We start from the raw sequence: 16,313 nt of genomic DNA on the forward strand, positions 1-16,313 counted from the left end.
CATGACACAGCGCTGCATGAAGCTGCTTATTGCACATTTTAAACAAGCATTCCCAGATAACATGTGCAATGACATTTGACTGTGGCATCAGGTGAACTAATTCCTTAGTACTTAAAAGCTTGACAATGCCAGATTTCGAAATGTTTTACCACTAGAGGGCAAAGTCGTTAATTTTGTGACATCATAGCTATATAATGCGGCTCATCGTGACGTCACATTTTATTGATTCAAGTTGGAGATTTTATTTCACACACAGCTGTAACGAAATCGGCTGACAAAAAATGAAATAAAGAATATGAAGCAGTAAAAAAGATTGTACCAAAAATAAAAGTTAAAAGAGTCTTGTTGATTAGTTTTAGCTTTTGTTTTCTGTTTTGTACAACCTCTCTACAATCCAGCATTTTAATGCATTAATGAAAATAGTTAATTATTTAAAGGTCATCATTCGCATTTTACAATAACTTAATTTATCTTATTTTTCCAGAATTTATGAAAGTTCTATTAAAAATTAAAGATGAGTTTCTCAAAAAAATTTACTTTATTATTATAGAACGGTCGAAATTATTGTTTTTCCAGAATTCAGACAAAATTCAGAAATTAAAAGTAAAAATTGTTATCGACAGATTAAATTCCAATATACTAGACAAAAAAAAATTTTTTTTTCATCGCCTGAGTTTAGATTAGCTTTTTTTCCATAAAATAAGCAGTCAAATTCAACAAACAAAATGGTATAATTTAGAAACCAAATAAAGATATATGATTAATCTTTGCGAATTTTTAACAGTGAAATTTGTAAATATTAGAATATCGTATATTAATTCGATAAATAAAATAAATTACAAACTTAATGTTGATATTTTAAATATTTTTTTGATATTGATAAATATGAAAAATTCGAACTTTTTACTTAAAAAGAATCAAATATCTTTTATAGATTGCATTCTTAAATTGCTCGCGTTTCAGCCATTTGACTATAGGTTCAACAATACCATTCGAAACACAATGTAAGAAGAACCAGCGAGAATTGTCTCCCAAAAACTTTCTCGCATATTTTGTAATCGGCGTTTTTTCCCCGCTCGATTGAAACCAAAATTTGACACAGAACCACAATTGCAGTTATCACATCACATACCAAATGTGAAATATTTAAGTCATTACGTTTTTGAATTAGCGCGTTTACATGTTTCTGAAAGAACAGACCGACAGATGGCAATCCCTTGTTGGATTTGGCTCAAAATTTGATAAGCGCCTACAATATTGATGCTAAATGTATGTACCGAATCTTATCTATCTAGCTCTCTTCGTTTTATAATATCGTGTTCATTGATTTTCGAACAGCCGGATCGACAGATTTCCTCTGAATGTATTTTGCTCAACATTTGATCTGCGATCAGCAAATATGATCTAGAAATCTGCAAATTTGATTTTAAAACCGTATATTATAAGTCAATCTAACTCGCAGTATTTTGGAGTAATCTTTACCACAGATAGAAAGACAAATATGCCAAAAATGTGTTTTTCGAACTCAAGGAGATCTAAAATATGAAAATTCATCAAAATCTCGAGTTCGATTATTACAATCATTTCTTTGTACCTCGTACACGAGAAAGTAAAAAATAGTTCGATTGATTAAACTAAATATTAAGCATTTTGGAAATTTATTTAGAAAAACATCGAACTATTTTTTATTAAACATACTTTGTCCTTGAATAATAAGTTGTCATATGTAAAAAGGGCTCGTTTAACTGGTAGGTGAATTCTACGTTCCTCTGTTTGTATACTGGCACAATACGAAATGTTTTATGTTTCCCATTTTGGGGAAGAAATTCGATTTTTGGTTTCTACCTTTTCCACTGCTTTAGATCCGAATATTGGTTCAGATTTACAGTCTTGGTATGACGTTACACGCCAAATTTTATTTGTTCTGTTACTTTATTTATTTATTTATTTCTTGTTTATAAAGTATGCCAAAAAAAGTGTCATAATTGTCAAAAAAAATGCAAGTTCATTTTGAGATTGAGATGAACCTTCCCGTTTCAAACCTCCATGAGTTAGAGAAAAAAAAATCAATTTTACTACCTCGTGTTCGGTAAATATCATAATCTAAATCTGTTAATAGACATTTAGCAGACGATACCTTTTCAGACATTTTATAACTGCTACCATTTTTATTTTGTTAAAATATTATTAAAAAGTAAAAGCAAACGATTTTTTCCTACGCAACGATTATTTCAACGAACATATTTTGTTAATATTATTTCGTTTGTTTTTTGTATAATAGCTCATGATCAATTGTACACCTTCTGGAATCTGGCAATGTTTGTAAGATAGGCTATTATGTTGAAAGAATAAACAAGCCGAAGGAATTCTAAATTGCTTAGAGTATTATTTTAGTTTTAAGAATTTAAGATGTTCTGCAAGCTATAGTTTGAAGCTTAAGAAAGCGTGTGGTTTTCTAGAAAGCACGCAAAAACCTCGTATATGAGGTATAGAGGAAGTACTGTAATCGTCGAAAAATTCGAACTCGAGATTTCGAAAAATCTCCACATTTTAGAATTTTCTGAGTTCAAAAATCACATTTTTGGTATCATGTCTGTCTGTCTGTAATTCTATGATAAAGATAACTCAAAAAGCCTTGAGTTAGACCGGATGTGATTCAGTATAATTCCTTTACGCCGAATTTATAGATTTCTATCAATTTTTTGCAATATCTGTTCAGATGAAGCCTGTGTGTTTTATGTGTGTGTTCGAATGTAAGTTAACTACAAAACGAAGAGAGAGATATAAAAATAAGATTTGGTGCATAGATTTAACATCCATAGATTAGACATTTATCAAATTTTGAGTCGAATTCAACATCTGCAATTTTGGCCAACTATCGGTCTGTACTTTCAGAAACACGTAAACGTAATAATTCAAAAACGAAAAGATTTAAATATGTCGAATTTAATATGTGATTTTGGGAATACAATTATAGATTTGTATTCAATTTTGGCTCCAATCGGTTGGGAAAACTGTACCTTTCGATTCTATTTTCCGATACAATTAATCGCTCGCAGAGATAAATCGCCAAAACATTCGCCAAAGATCACGCGATAGATTCATTAAGAACGATAAACTCTCCCCAAATGTTAATATTTCGTGACTACTGTACGCCAATGCCATACAAGGTATTCTCTGGAATAACACCTTTATTAGAAAGTATGCAAGTAAGTTTTGCCTCCGTTTGGTTGGAATTGTCTATCTCGAAACGAGATGACTCTAAAAACCTTTCAGCTAGCCGGCCCCAATTGGCGCTACTAAAAAAACAAGAGACGCTCCCCCACTGGCTTAAAATCGCTGTCTTCGTAACAGCGGGCTTGTCCATGGCAAGTACCGTAAGAAACAATAAGAAACAACAACAACCTTTCAGCTAGGCGGATGACATGTAGTGTGTGTCCTTACGCCACATTTGTAAATCTCTCTCAGATTTTGATCGAAACGTACTCGGAGGATATTGTCTGTCTGTCAGTTCTAATGAAAGTGAACGAGTTAAAAATTCAAGTCACGAAATATCGCAAAGAACTAGATGAATACTATTTAATGTACAGTTTTTTTTTAAACCATAGATTCGTATCCAATTTTGAACCAAAACCATCAAAATACTGTCCTTCTGTCGGTCTGTACATCCGAATGCATTTGAACACAATAATTAAAAAATGCTATAACTTTGACAAATGAAATTTCTTATACGCTCTTGCTATTAAAATCATAGTCCTATATGAAGTTTTTGTTATAATCCTTAGAAAAATATATCGTTCAAAACACATGTTTGATTTTCTTTACCAATACTATAAAAAGCAAAATGTTCAAGGGCGAAACTGAAAATAAAAATCTGAGCACTCGAGGCCTTGTCCTAATTTTTATGTTTAAGAGCAAAGAGGATAATGATTATACGGGAAAATTTTGGAGAGATAATTTCCTCTGATTTAATTATCGAATTCACAAATCCAACTATTATCAATCTGATGATCAAAAATTAAACGACTAAAACATTTTCTTGGTTTTCTCAATCATACGAAAACACAAAATATGGCATACTGTGTTCAGAATGGGAGAGAGGAAAAGAGAAAACACCCCGTTGATTATTATTGTATTTCTGTAGGTTAAGACCTCATGTTTAGAGCAGCAGTGCCCTCTTGTAACAAACACGTGAATTACAATAACGCTTAAAACTACGGCCACATTTTAAGATAAATTAGCACGCATTGGCCAAGCGAGTTGTGTTTGCCGACTGTTTTTTAAAGAAAGCAGCATAAAATCTGACACGTGACGAAATAAAACACGACTGCTTTTCCGAAGCACGGAATAAATTATCTGGTTTCAAAATGTAATCCACGTACGTAAAAAAAAAGTAAACAAACAGAAATTTCGCGACCTTTTCTCATCGTCAAACAAGACGAAATAAATTGCGTCCGCTGAGCGATTGAGATTTCGGTTACGCATCTCGCTCGGCTCTGATTGGCCGGGAGGAGTGATGACGTAGGCCTCCATTCTCTCTACCTCAAACGAGGTCTAGCTTTTCCCAGTGAATGGTGAAAGAGACAAACAATGTATTTTTAACGAGAGGTTCGACATTGAATGAACTGTTTCGGATAACTGCAGCTTCATGAATAATTTTAAGAGAATGAGTAAAAAAGATCACTATTAAGCATTATTTTATTAAATTATTGCTATAATTTTAAATTTATTTATACTTTTTAGAAACAGAGAAAATAAATATGATTTATCAGCAGGGAATGTAATTGTTCATAGTCTCGCATTTTCAGTGACGTAGACAGGTCATTTAAAAATTTTTATTAGCGTTCTGATTATAGACCTGATAGCCTAATAAACAAGTTTGTAAAAATTACAAATTATAAGAATTATAAAAGCTAAAGATTGTAGAGATTGACGTTGTAGGAATTCATTTTGTTGTAATCTGAAAAAATGCCGGGCATCTATATAAAAAAAACCTTGGTACAAAAAAAAAAAGCTATGATCTTTTTTTCCCTCAAAAAGCAATGGAACAAATATTTTTCATCAAATAAGCATTAAACTTATTTATGAAAAATGTTTATTTCATTACATAATTTATTAATATATCCATAATATGATTATTTTCCTAGTAATTTTTCCTAGTTTACATTTATTATACATGAAAAATTACAAATTTTTGTATTTAATATGGCCAAAACAATTAAGAAGTCTTCACTAACACTTAATCAGAGATAATTTTAATTAATTATAATTTACTGAAAGTACATTTTCAAAACTTTATTATCAGTTAATTAATTAATAAAATTAAATGTTGATTTTTTACGAGTCGAGCCATCTGACAGAAAGTTTGATAAAAAATTGTATCAACATTCTATAATATTTATATTAATAAATTAGGAAAGAAAGTTTAAAAAGTAACAAATAATTAAATTAGATATATTCTGCTGTCAGTATATTTAGAAAAAATTGTTTTAAAAATGTTTTTATTAAATTTATTTTTTATCTCTTTTATCTTTCTTATGTTTATATTAAAACCTCTAATCTGTTTTCGAAAATTCCAAAGAATATATATTTGCAGAGACGCACGAAGAATAATAATAATAAAAAGAGAGAGAGAGAGATTACTTGTGCTTAAATTGTTTCAAAAGTTATAACATTTTTCGATAATCATTTGAAAATCTGATATTCCCTCCGAAGTTAAAGCAAAAGACAACGGATTTTATTTTGAGGCAATTTTTTTATAATACTGATTAACAAAATTAAATTATGTGTAGCTTTAGTTTAGCTACATCATAATTTTGTTCTTACCTTTCCAACAAATATAGGAATTTTAATCTTGCATTTCAAGACCTGTTAATTATGTAGTAGCAGTTATAAAAATATTCCTAAATGTAAGTAAGAAATATAGAATAAAAAATTGAAGAAGAAAAACAACGATTTTGAATCTTTATTATTTATTTATTTGTTAAAATAAATGAATTAAAAAACTTACCTACTTCAAATCGAAGGCATAATAAATGGATTGCTTTTTTAATTATTTGTTATCTCATGTAAATTAATTTTAAAAAGGAAAAATATTTTTGGAATAGCCATTTATAGTTGTGCCGTGTAGGATTAAATGTATTAGTGCTACTACAATTGCAACACATATGTAGTGCCTGATTATCAAATGAGCAAAGTAGGTAACTGCCTAGAAATATTTTTGGAGTAACCATTTATAGTTGTGCCGTGTAGGATTAAATGTATCAGCGCTACTACAATTACAACACATGAGTAGTGTCGGATTATCAAATGAGCAAAGTAGGTAACTGCCTAGAAATATTTTTGGAATAACCATTTATAGTTGTGCCGTGTAGGATTAAATGTATCAGCGCTACTACAATTACAACACATGAGTAGTGCCTGATTATCAAATGAGCAAAGTAGGTAACTGCCTAGAAATATTTTTAGAATAACCATTTATAGTTGTGCCGCGTAGGATTAAATGTATCAGCGCTACTACAATTACAACACATGAGTAGTGTCGGATTATCAAATGAGCAAAGTAGGTAACTGTCTAGAAATATTTTTGGAATAACCATTTATAGTTGTGCCGTGTAGGATTAAATGTATCAGCGCTACTACAATTACAACACATGAGTAGTGTCGGATTATCAAATGAGCAAAGTAGGTAACTGCCTAGAAATATTTTTGGAATAACCATTTATAGTTGTGCCGTGTAGGATTAAATGTATTAGTGCTACTACAATTACAACACATGAGTAGTGCCTGATTATCAAATGAGCAAAGTAGGTAACTGCCTAGAAATATTTTTGGAATAACCATTTATAGTTGTGCCGCGTAGGATTAAATGTATCAGCGCTACTACAATTACAACACATGAGTAGTGTCGGATTATCAAATGAGCAAAGTAGGTAACTGCCTAGAAACTCCGCATCTTTGAAAAATAGCGAGGCATTGAGATTTTTTTTTAAGTATTTCTAGATAGTTTAATTTTAACCTTTCATTAATTTAGAAACGCCATGTAATTGATTATATTTAATTCAAAATAAGGTATTGCTTAAATTTCAGAATGAAATAATAAAAAAAAGTCTAGAAAATAAATGAATAATGCCTCCAATAATAAAATATCTATTTTAAGGATTTTTTTCATGAATTCAAATTCACTCCAAATCCATGCTTTCCCAGTTGGCTGATTGATTTTCATGGTTTACATTGAAAAACTTTGTATTTGAAAATCTCGAAAATGTTAAAAAAGTTTGATATTTTTTTTAAATGATTATTTTGTTTTAAAGTAACTTTTATTTCCCTTTTTTTATACATGAAATACTGACCCAACTGTTTTAAAGGTGACGTAAAATTAATTTTTTTTAAATTTTTTTAATATTAGCTACTTTAAAACTGCTTAAATGGAAAATTAAAATCAATAAAAAATATCTGGTTTTGAAATTTTTATTAAAAAGAGAGAGTGACCATTAAAAGCTTAATATATGCATGAATTCACTGCATTTAATCATAAAATATCTTAATAGAGTTAAGTGTTAATTACAGGAATTTTACGATTTCGAACATTTTAATTCGAATTTTCGCTATGATCCCTTGAATTTCTTGATAATTAAAATATCATCTTTATTCATATTTATTTTGATTTATTCTGTCAAAATTAAAAAAGACTTTAAAAATTGTTTTTATTTCTGAATAGTTTCCGTTGGTCATATGCAATCGTACCTTCCACCTGCAATGATCAAAAGCAACAATTTTTTTAAGGTCCTTTATTAACTCAAGAAATTTATGATGTGTGTTCTATTCAATAAAATCAGCATTAAAATGCTCTTCATTTAATTTTTTAAAAAGCCTTTGAACATTTTAAATTAAATTGTACATCTTATTTCGAAATTTTATTCTACAATTGTTTAGGATTTAGGCATTTTGTGACAGTGATTTTAAGCCCCTCTTTTAATAAATAGTCGGTTTAGTTTCACATTACAGCATATTTTTAACTTAATCAACAAGTTAATAATCAAGTTCAATTAAAAAATTCATTTTAATAAATTTGTGGATATATATACTTCATTAATAAACTAATAAACATTTAAAATGATATTTTAATTTAATTTATTAAAATAATAACCTTTTTAAAAAATTCACCATAAATATTAACAATAATTTCCTTTCTTACTTTAAAAATCAATTAATTTCTATGAAAGGTTATAAAGAAACGATAAACTTCAATCAAGTATAAAATTATTAATATGATTTTATATTATTAGACCTATGAAGTAGAATATAACTTAATCAATAAAATGAAGAGTTAATATTCCAATAATCATAAATAAATAATTACAATTTAATTTATTTTATAACAATTATTATAATTTAATCTAAACCCTCGTTTATGGTCCTAATATAGCATAATTCAAAAAATTTGTATTTGTTTACAAATTTATTTAGATGGCAATTAGATAAATAATATTTCTCAATGAACTTGTTAGCGGACCAAAGACCGTAGCAGCTGTTTAATTGGAAATCCATCATTAGTTGTAATCAAAATCTTATTTGCTAATTTGAATTTCTTAATTATTAAAATTATTTTTATAAGAACATTTTTAAATTTTGTTATTTACTTAATAAAACTATTAACTTTTATTTGTTAACTTAATCTCATTTATAAATATTGTTAAATATTAATAATATTATAAATATTAATATTAGTAATAAAATAAATATGTCCATTTTTAGCTTAAAAATGGCAAGATTTATTTACTTTTTATTTCATGGCATTCAGTTTTAGACCTTGTTTTTTTTTTAATTCGAACACTTTAATAAATCGATTTTTTTTTATTTTTCTCCCGTGAGCTCCAAAATAACCAAATCCCATAATACTCCGCATCTGATAAAAGATAATTAATAAACAAAATAATTAACCAAAGAATTCAAAAAAAATTATTCTTTAAAAATGGGATGCTGTTTGAAGGTTACTGGTGGACCACGAATAGAATGACCACGTGTTTATTACAGTTTGAGGGAATGAGGACGATAAAAAAAAAAGGAAGGAAAACTTCAAGGTTAAAGTTATGCAAGAATATTATTTAAAAACTTTTTTAAACTATCCCCAAGCAACGAATTTTTTTTTTTAAGTTTGCACGAAAAAAATTAATATTTTAATTAAAAATAAATGAAACTTTTTGAATTTGCTTTGATTTTAAATGCAGAATTTTTACCGTTGGTATCGTTGAATCAACGAGCACAAAAGACTGTTGCAAGGGCAATAAAAAAAAAAGAACAAAAAAAGAGAGAGAGAGAAAGATACTATATATCCAAGCCAAGTACAAAACAAGAGTTTAAAAAAACTCCGAGGGGAGGGAGGAGGGTAGAAAGAATAAAGCATTCCCAACGTACACGCCGCTGAGAAGTCTCCTTTGGTCTCTGCCTGCTTTATGAATCACCTTTAACTAGAATGAAAAAACTAGCGTCTCAATCGCAACGTCTATCCCTATGGGATGGGCGAATCCATCCCAAACCATACTTTCGACAGGTAGGGACGTTGACCGAGAGGGGCAGCAGGGATAAACGTTGTCTTTTAAATGTTGAGTTGTAGCTCAACGCTTATCCCGCTTCAATTGAATCGTTTTCCGCTGGCGTGGAAGGATGTGTTTTCCAAGCAAGGTGGCGACATATTAGCTTAAAACATATTTTCCAGTGACCTTCATTTTATTCAATGGATATTTATTACAAATACCATTTATTTTACCAAAAGCTATATTTCAGACAATTCATTTTCAGGTGGCTTTTACTTGTTTTCTACTGTTTTTATTATTATTATTACTAATTCTGCTTTTATAGGGTTCTGAATTTCCTGATATTAATGAATCTTGAAATCATTTAAAAGTACTTTTGACCCGACGAATGTTTCCATTAATACATCATCTTCAAAACTGGTAATTTACTGATTTTGAAAAAAATTTAATTGTAATATGATAACATTCCTTTACAGAAAAATTTCTGAATAATATGGAAACATATTTTTCATTTACATCTAACATGTACTATTTCTGCAATAAATAAAAAAGATGTGCCTATTATATGATTGTATGGATATAATATCTTTATAGTCTGAGAAAAAAAATATTCTGCCAATGGTTATATTTGCCTTTACATTCCCAGAACAGTGTATGTTTATTTTTTTATAATTCCTAAACTTCATATTTCTATTTGTCTTAATATTTTACCATGAACTGAAAAAAAAAATATATATATATACTGTTATTTTTAAATTTAAAATATGACATGAGAACATTTTAATTTTGTAACATAAACTAAAATTTGGATTTTTAAACCATAGATAGTCACAAAAGGCATTGACAAATTGAAGCATCTGAAATATATATACTTTAAATAGAATATGCTTCCTGATATAATCATTCTGTAGAAGTATTTTCTATAATATGATTAGAATGTTGTTAATTCAGAATATAAACTCAAACAGAATAAATTTGGAATGGATTTAGAATGTTTTCTGATATTTTGCATTTTCTGCAGTCCCAATTTAAAGATATAGCTGGCCAATTTTTTTCTGAAATAAAAATTTCATTCCCAAAACTGTATCATGTTCTCATATCATAAAAACACAATTTAAGACATTATTTGGAAACTTCATATGTTTTACATTTATTTTCCATTAGCCAGTTGCAATTATATAGTTTCTAAAAATAATTATGCTATGATAAATTCTTTTTAAAAAGAAAAAATCCAAGTAAAATATTGCACACATAGATTCATAGTGTCTCTTTTAGAATGTACTAAGTATTCAAAAATTGATTATTCAAAATCAATTGTAGTATTGGCAATTTGAATCTTGGAACGTTTTTTAACAATAAAATGCGACACATCACATGATTTGTGAGAAGATATACTGGTGTTTAAAATACTTAGGTAAATTTTTCCTTCTTGTCGCTTTCTTTACTTTATTGATCCTGAAATTGTAATTATGGTATCTATGTTTTTCAGTTGTAAAATTTTTTTTATATTATGCGTTTTGTTCTCATTCTTAATAAAGTTTACACATTTTGCTTAGCATTTTATATGTAGTTTGTGCATTTAATATGTGTCTATTCATTGCAATACCCTCTTGATAATGTTAATTCCTTTCATTACAATTTTACATTGTAATATATCAATTCAATAGACAAAAAAAAATTTCATATTAGTATTTCAATTTAGTTACATGCTAAATAATTTGCTGTTTTTATTATTTGATTTTTGAAAGTTATATAGTAAAATATTCTACATCCAAAGCATCTCCTATTATGCAACATCAATGTTTGTTGGACTAACTCGGTCAAATGTTCATGCATAAATGTTTTTCACTCGGTCAAATGTTCATGTATAAATGTTAGTCTTATAAATTATGAGAATTACCTATATAATTCAGTAAATAAATAACCAAATTATAGTTATTTTTTTTAATCACTAACCACTTACCAAAGACATTTTTAGCAGGCATTCAGCTAAGTGTAGCCTTCTGTAACCAATCTGTAAATATTTTTACTATATTCTTTAACACTGTAACATTTATATATTTTAAGTGAATAAATATTTTTCCTATACCTATAGCACAATTATGAAAATTACATATATAATGCACAATATGCAGGCACAATGGTTCCAATGCTAATTGAGAGTATATTATCTATGCTTATCAGCCATTCATATTTTGGTTTCCTTAATGATTTTGAAGCAAACCTAATGAAAACAAATATATTATTTTCTTAACTGCCTCACAAAAATGAGCTGTTATGTAAATATTTAAAACAAGTTTTAATCAAATTACTTTCATTCTGTTTACTTTGTTTCTAGAGTGTTCATCTAACTTTATTTTGTGTTTATTATTTTTTTATTGTAAAACGATAAAATTATAGAAGTATAACATTTCTTCACATAGAAAAGAACATATTTTTATATAAATACTAATAAAAAAATGGAAATAACTATTTTCATTATATATTTTTAATTTGTGTTAAGTTTTTTTTCTGCCTCATAAAGTCAAATAGCACAATAAGTTCTTCAAATGATGAAATATATTGTATGCTTTTGAAAAATTCTTTGTTTCTAATAAAACTACAATGCTATATTTTTTAATAATTAGATATAATATACCAATGGAGAAACTAAATTGCATTTAAAATTTTTAAAAAATCTGCCTTGAAAAATTTAGATTCATTTGTATATGAAGTAAAAAAAGTATTTCATTTCTTATTCTATATTCAATAAAGATAACAAAAAAAAAGTTGTTTGCTATAGAAAGTTTTTAAAATATTATTTAAATTTATTAAATTAAAAGTTTCTATAAAATATCTATTAACTATCATCAAATTTATTCAATTCTTGAGAGCTGAAGTTCTACAGATTCACTAGTTTATAATATATAAACCAAAATGCAGTTTGTAACATTTAACCAAATAACAGAATTGCAAGTCATCGTGTACAGAGTCGTTGTCTGTAGTATTTATGTAAATATCTTTGTCTGCATTATCTAACCAATAAAAAGAAAAACTCATTTATTGTATCACTTGCATATTTCTTTTATTATTATTATATTTAACTATTTTAATACATTATAAGGATAAAAACGGAATCATTTTTTAATCCACCCCATACATAACTTGCTTCAACGAACGAATAACGAAACATTTAATTATAAAAAAAAGTGGAACAAATATATTTATATACTAATAATAAAGTTGAATGTGTGTGTTTTGGTGCTCTACAAGCCAAATATTTGACCTACATGTATCAAATGTGACACATATGTAGAAAGGTGGACGTGTGCACCTTGGACCGATTTTTTTGGAAATTTTAAATAATATTTTAAGCTGAAATTCGCCGTTTTTCCACGATAATTTCTGAAAATATCACTGCACAAACATAAATTTTACATTGTTTGAAATTTTTTTAATTATATCAATTGAATTGTAGAACGAATATTTGCTTTTTTAAAAAATATCCCCCCCCACATTTAATGTTACATTATTACCCTGAAATCCAAATCGTTTTCATTTTTTCATCATGTAATTAATCACATGGTTTTCGCCCATTATTGAAAGGCAAGTAAAGAAGTATTATATTTAATATCTGAGCAATTTATAAAACAAATAGAAAAAGTGAAGTTACAATACCTCAAATTCAGAAGATAGATGAAAGGGTTATTTACATTTTCAACAGTGCCATGATGTCAAGTAACAGTCTCAATCAGAAAAGTTTATGATCACAATACACAGAGTAAATAAGAATATTTAAATAAGTCAGTTAAAATCACAATTTTAATGCTAAACTATTTGATAGACTCATTGATATGAAGTTATATCTAAACAATTTATCTAAAAAAAAATACAACCAATGTTCCTGATGTGACAAATATGAATATATATACTATGAAATGCATAACAGAATGATGGAACAGACTATAACAAATATGAAAACAATGTCATGTTTCAATATTGCATAGTATTCCCGTGTCCTTTATTAATCCATTTTCTGTTTGTTTCATTACACAATGTTTTCATAATAAATATATATTGCATTTTTATTACATTTAACTTTATTACATACTAAACATTTTAGCATTTGTGAGCAATATCAGATTACATCTCAAAACACAGTTTGCTTCTGCAGTTTTCCTTGTTGTGATTCAAGTGAACTTGCTAATCATTATTTAATTCTTTTTATCATGATTTCATATTTGGTAAGGATATCTTTGTATTTTATTTGATAAACAGTAAGATGAGAATCTCATTTTGTGATTGTTTTGTTATTAAAATAGTAGAAACTTTAGCAATATGTAAACTTGCACTATCATTTTAATAAGATAAGCATTAAGATTTAGATGAGAAAAATTTTGACAAATCAAATAAAACCTTTCTCATGATAAGAATTATATATATTATAACTATTTCTTTTTATGACTCTTATAATGAAACCAACCAAAATTTTTCAAATAAATTAATAAGTATTGCAATTATTCACAAAAGGAAGATAACACGATTACTTCATTCCCAAACACTGTAAATATGATTTTATGTCACAGAACAACAATCTGAAAAAAATTACCATGAACACATTTATTTACATTTTATAGCTGTATAAAGCTAACAATCGATACATTATATTTTTCATCACTCTAAAAACTGCCTAGTTATGACATTAACTTATTAAAGTTTAGTCAAAAAATTGTGTAATACAGTGCTATATATTATTTATTTTCTTTAGTTTTTATATGTTAATTTGTTTATATTATACTGTTAAACCAATAAGAATTTGATATTTGACTATATTTCTATTTTTCCAAGTGTTATTGCTTAATTCAATATTAGCTTGTTATTTAATTGTAGAATTTTCAGGATATTATATTCATACTCCTAAACATGAGAAAAATAACTGCTGCATGATTTAGCAGGTAAAATTAATTCTTTCCTAACTATAATTTTTTTGCTCCAATTTTTACTTTTTTTAAATGAATTTTTAAAACTTCAGTTTGCCATATTTCAATAATTTTGTGCAATTAAACTACAGGGTGACCATAAAATAACTTTCCCCATTTGGAGGCATCTACAACTAAATAGAATGAAGCCAAATTCCACTAACCCTCTTTAAAAAAGTTTTCACATGGAGACATATTGGTGCTACTAGAAATAGAACATGTGACATGCTGAACATTCAGGCTTTCTATATTTGTATAATATATTAGTTCAATATCACTTCTTTTTCAGTTATTAAGTGGAAAATTTAGTAGTTTCATTTTTTAAAAATAGAGATTTATTCCTTTCCTATATTCAGAATGTCAGTAACAGGCTGCAATATTGAGAATATTCTGAACATCTTTTAAAAGACCATTATATAAATCTTTCAAGAATATTTATATTTTGAAATATACTGAGGAAGCTGCAAGTATGAACATGAAACTCTATATAACATGATTTCTTAATAACTAGAAAAACAAACCCTAATTTAAAGAAAACCAGTATTAAAAAAAAACTTATATCCTCCGAAGCATTCGCAGGGAGTTACATTTTAATACTTTTATGTAATTGAATATAATCTTATACTTGTCATAAGAAAATTAAATTTAAATAGTCCTATGTTTAAAAAAAAATCACTATAAAATACAATTCTTTGCAACTTTAAATTGCTAACAGACATTATTAAAATATTATTTTTCAAATAATACTAATTGAACTAATAAAATAACTTCATCAAATGAAAATATTTTAAATATATTTACAATTGTGTCATTTATGTAGGACTAAGTTGTTACAAAAGAACTTAAATTATCAATAAAACATGAATTGAAAATAGTTTTATTTCATGCATTAAAAAGGTTCATATTTTTATAGCTCATTTAATGAGATTTATCTGTTAAGTAATAAAACTCAATTTGTTTTATTTATTGAGAAGAGGAAAATAACTTGTGATAATAAAAATTTTAGAAATTTATAATATAGTAAAATAAATCTCAATCAAACATTAATAAAATCAGAATCCTTTTAAGAAAACTGTTTCTTGAATAAAGGCTTGACTTGATATACAATAAATATTACAATATATACCTACTCAACATGCTATGTCTATTATTACTCTATGAAGCCCGAGTAGGAAATAAACTTTGTGACAAAGTTGTTTTTACAGTAAGCACTTTATAAAATTATTTTTCTAAATTTATGTAAAAGTTGTTTTACTTATTTTTTTAAGAATAAAGATGACCTAGATCATTAAGTTTTGGTTATATGTCTTCTACTCACAAAACGTGTTATTTAAATTCAATAAGTTATCTCATTCCTGTTAGTTTATTATCTTTACAAGAATTTAACATGCATTTACTTAAAACTACAAAGCACGAGAGTAATATAATGAAAAAAAAAATCAACAAGTATGATAATGAAATGGTTAATGATTTGCTTTATTTACATATTACATACTATGAAACTTAAATATCAATATCACATTACCTCTTCATTCACAATGTAATTTTATACATTCCTAAAAATTATATATGATCCGTTTATGAAATGCAACACAAGAACAAATTTGTAAACATTTTCAAAGATAAAAAATAATGATTTAAAAATAGACATTAATAGAGAGGAAAACTATATCCACATTCACATGCTAAAGTAATGACAACGAATTCCCTCGTGATCAACGAAAAACGATTCAACTGAAACGGGATAAGCGTTGAGCTACAACTCAACATTTAAAAGCCAACGTTTATCCCTGCTGCCCCTCTCGGGCAAACGTACCTA

The sequence above is a fragment of the Argiope bruennichi genome, chromosome 8 (genome assembly GCF_947563725.1).
Source record: "Argiope bruennichi chromosome 8, qqArgBrue1.1, whole genome shotgun sequence".
Classification (NCBI taxonomy): Eukaryota; Metazoa; Arthropoda; class Arachnida; order Araneae; family Araneidae; genus Argiope; species Argiope bruennichi.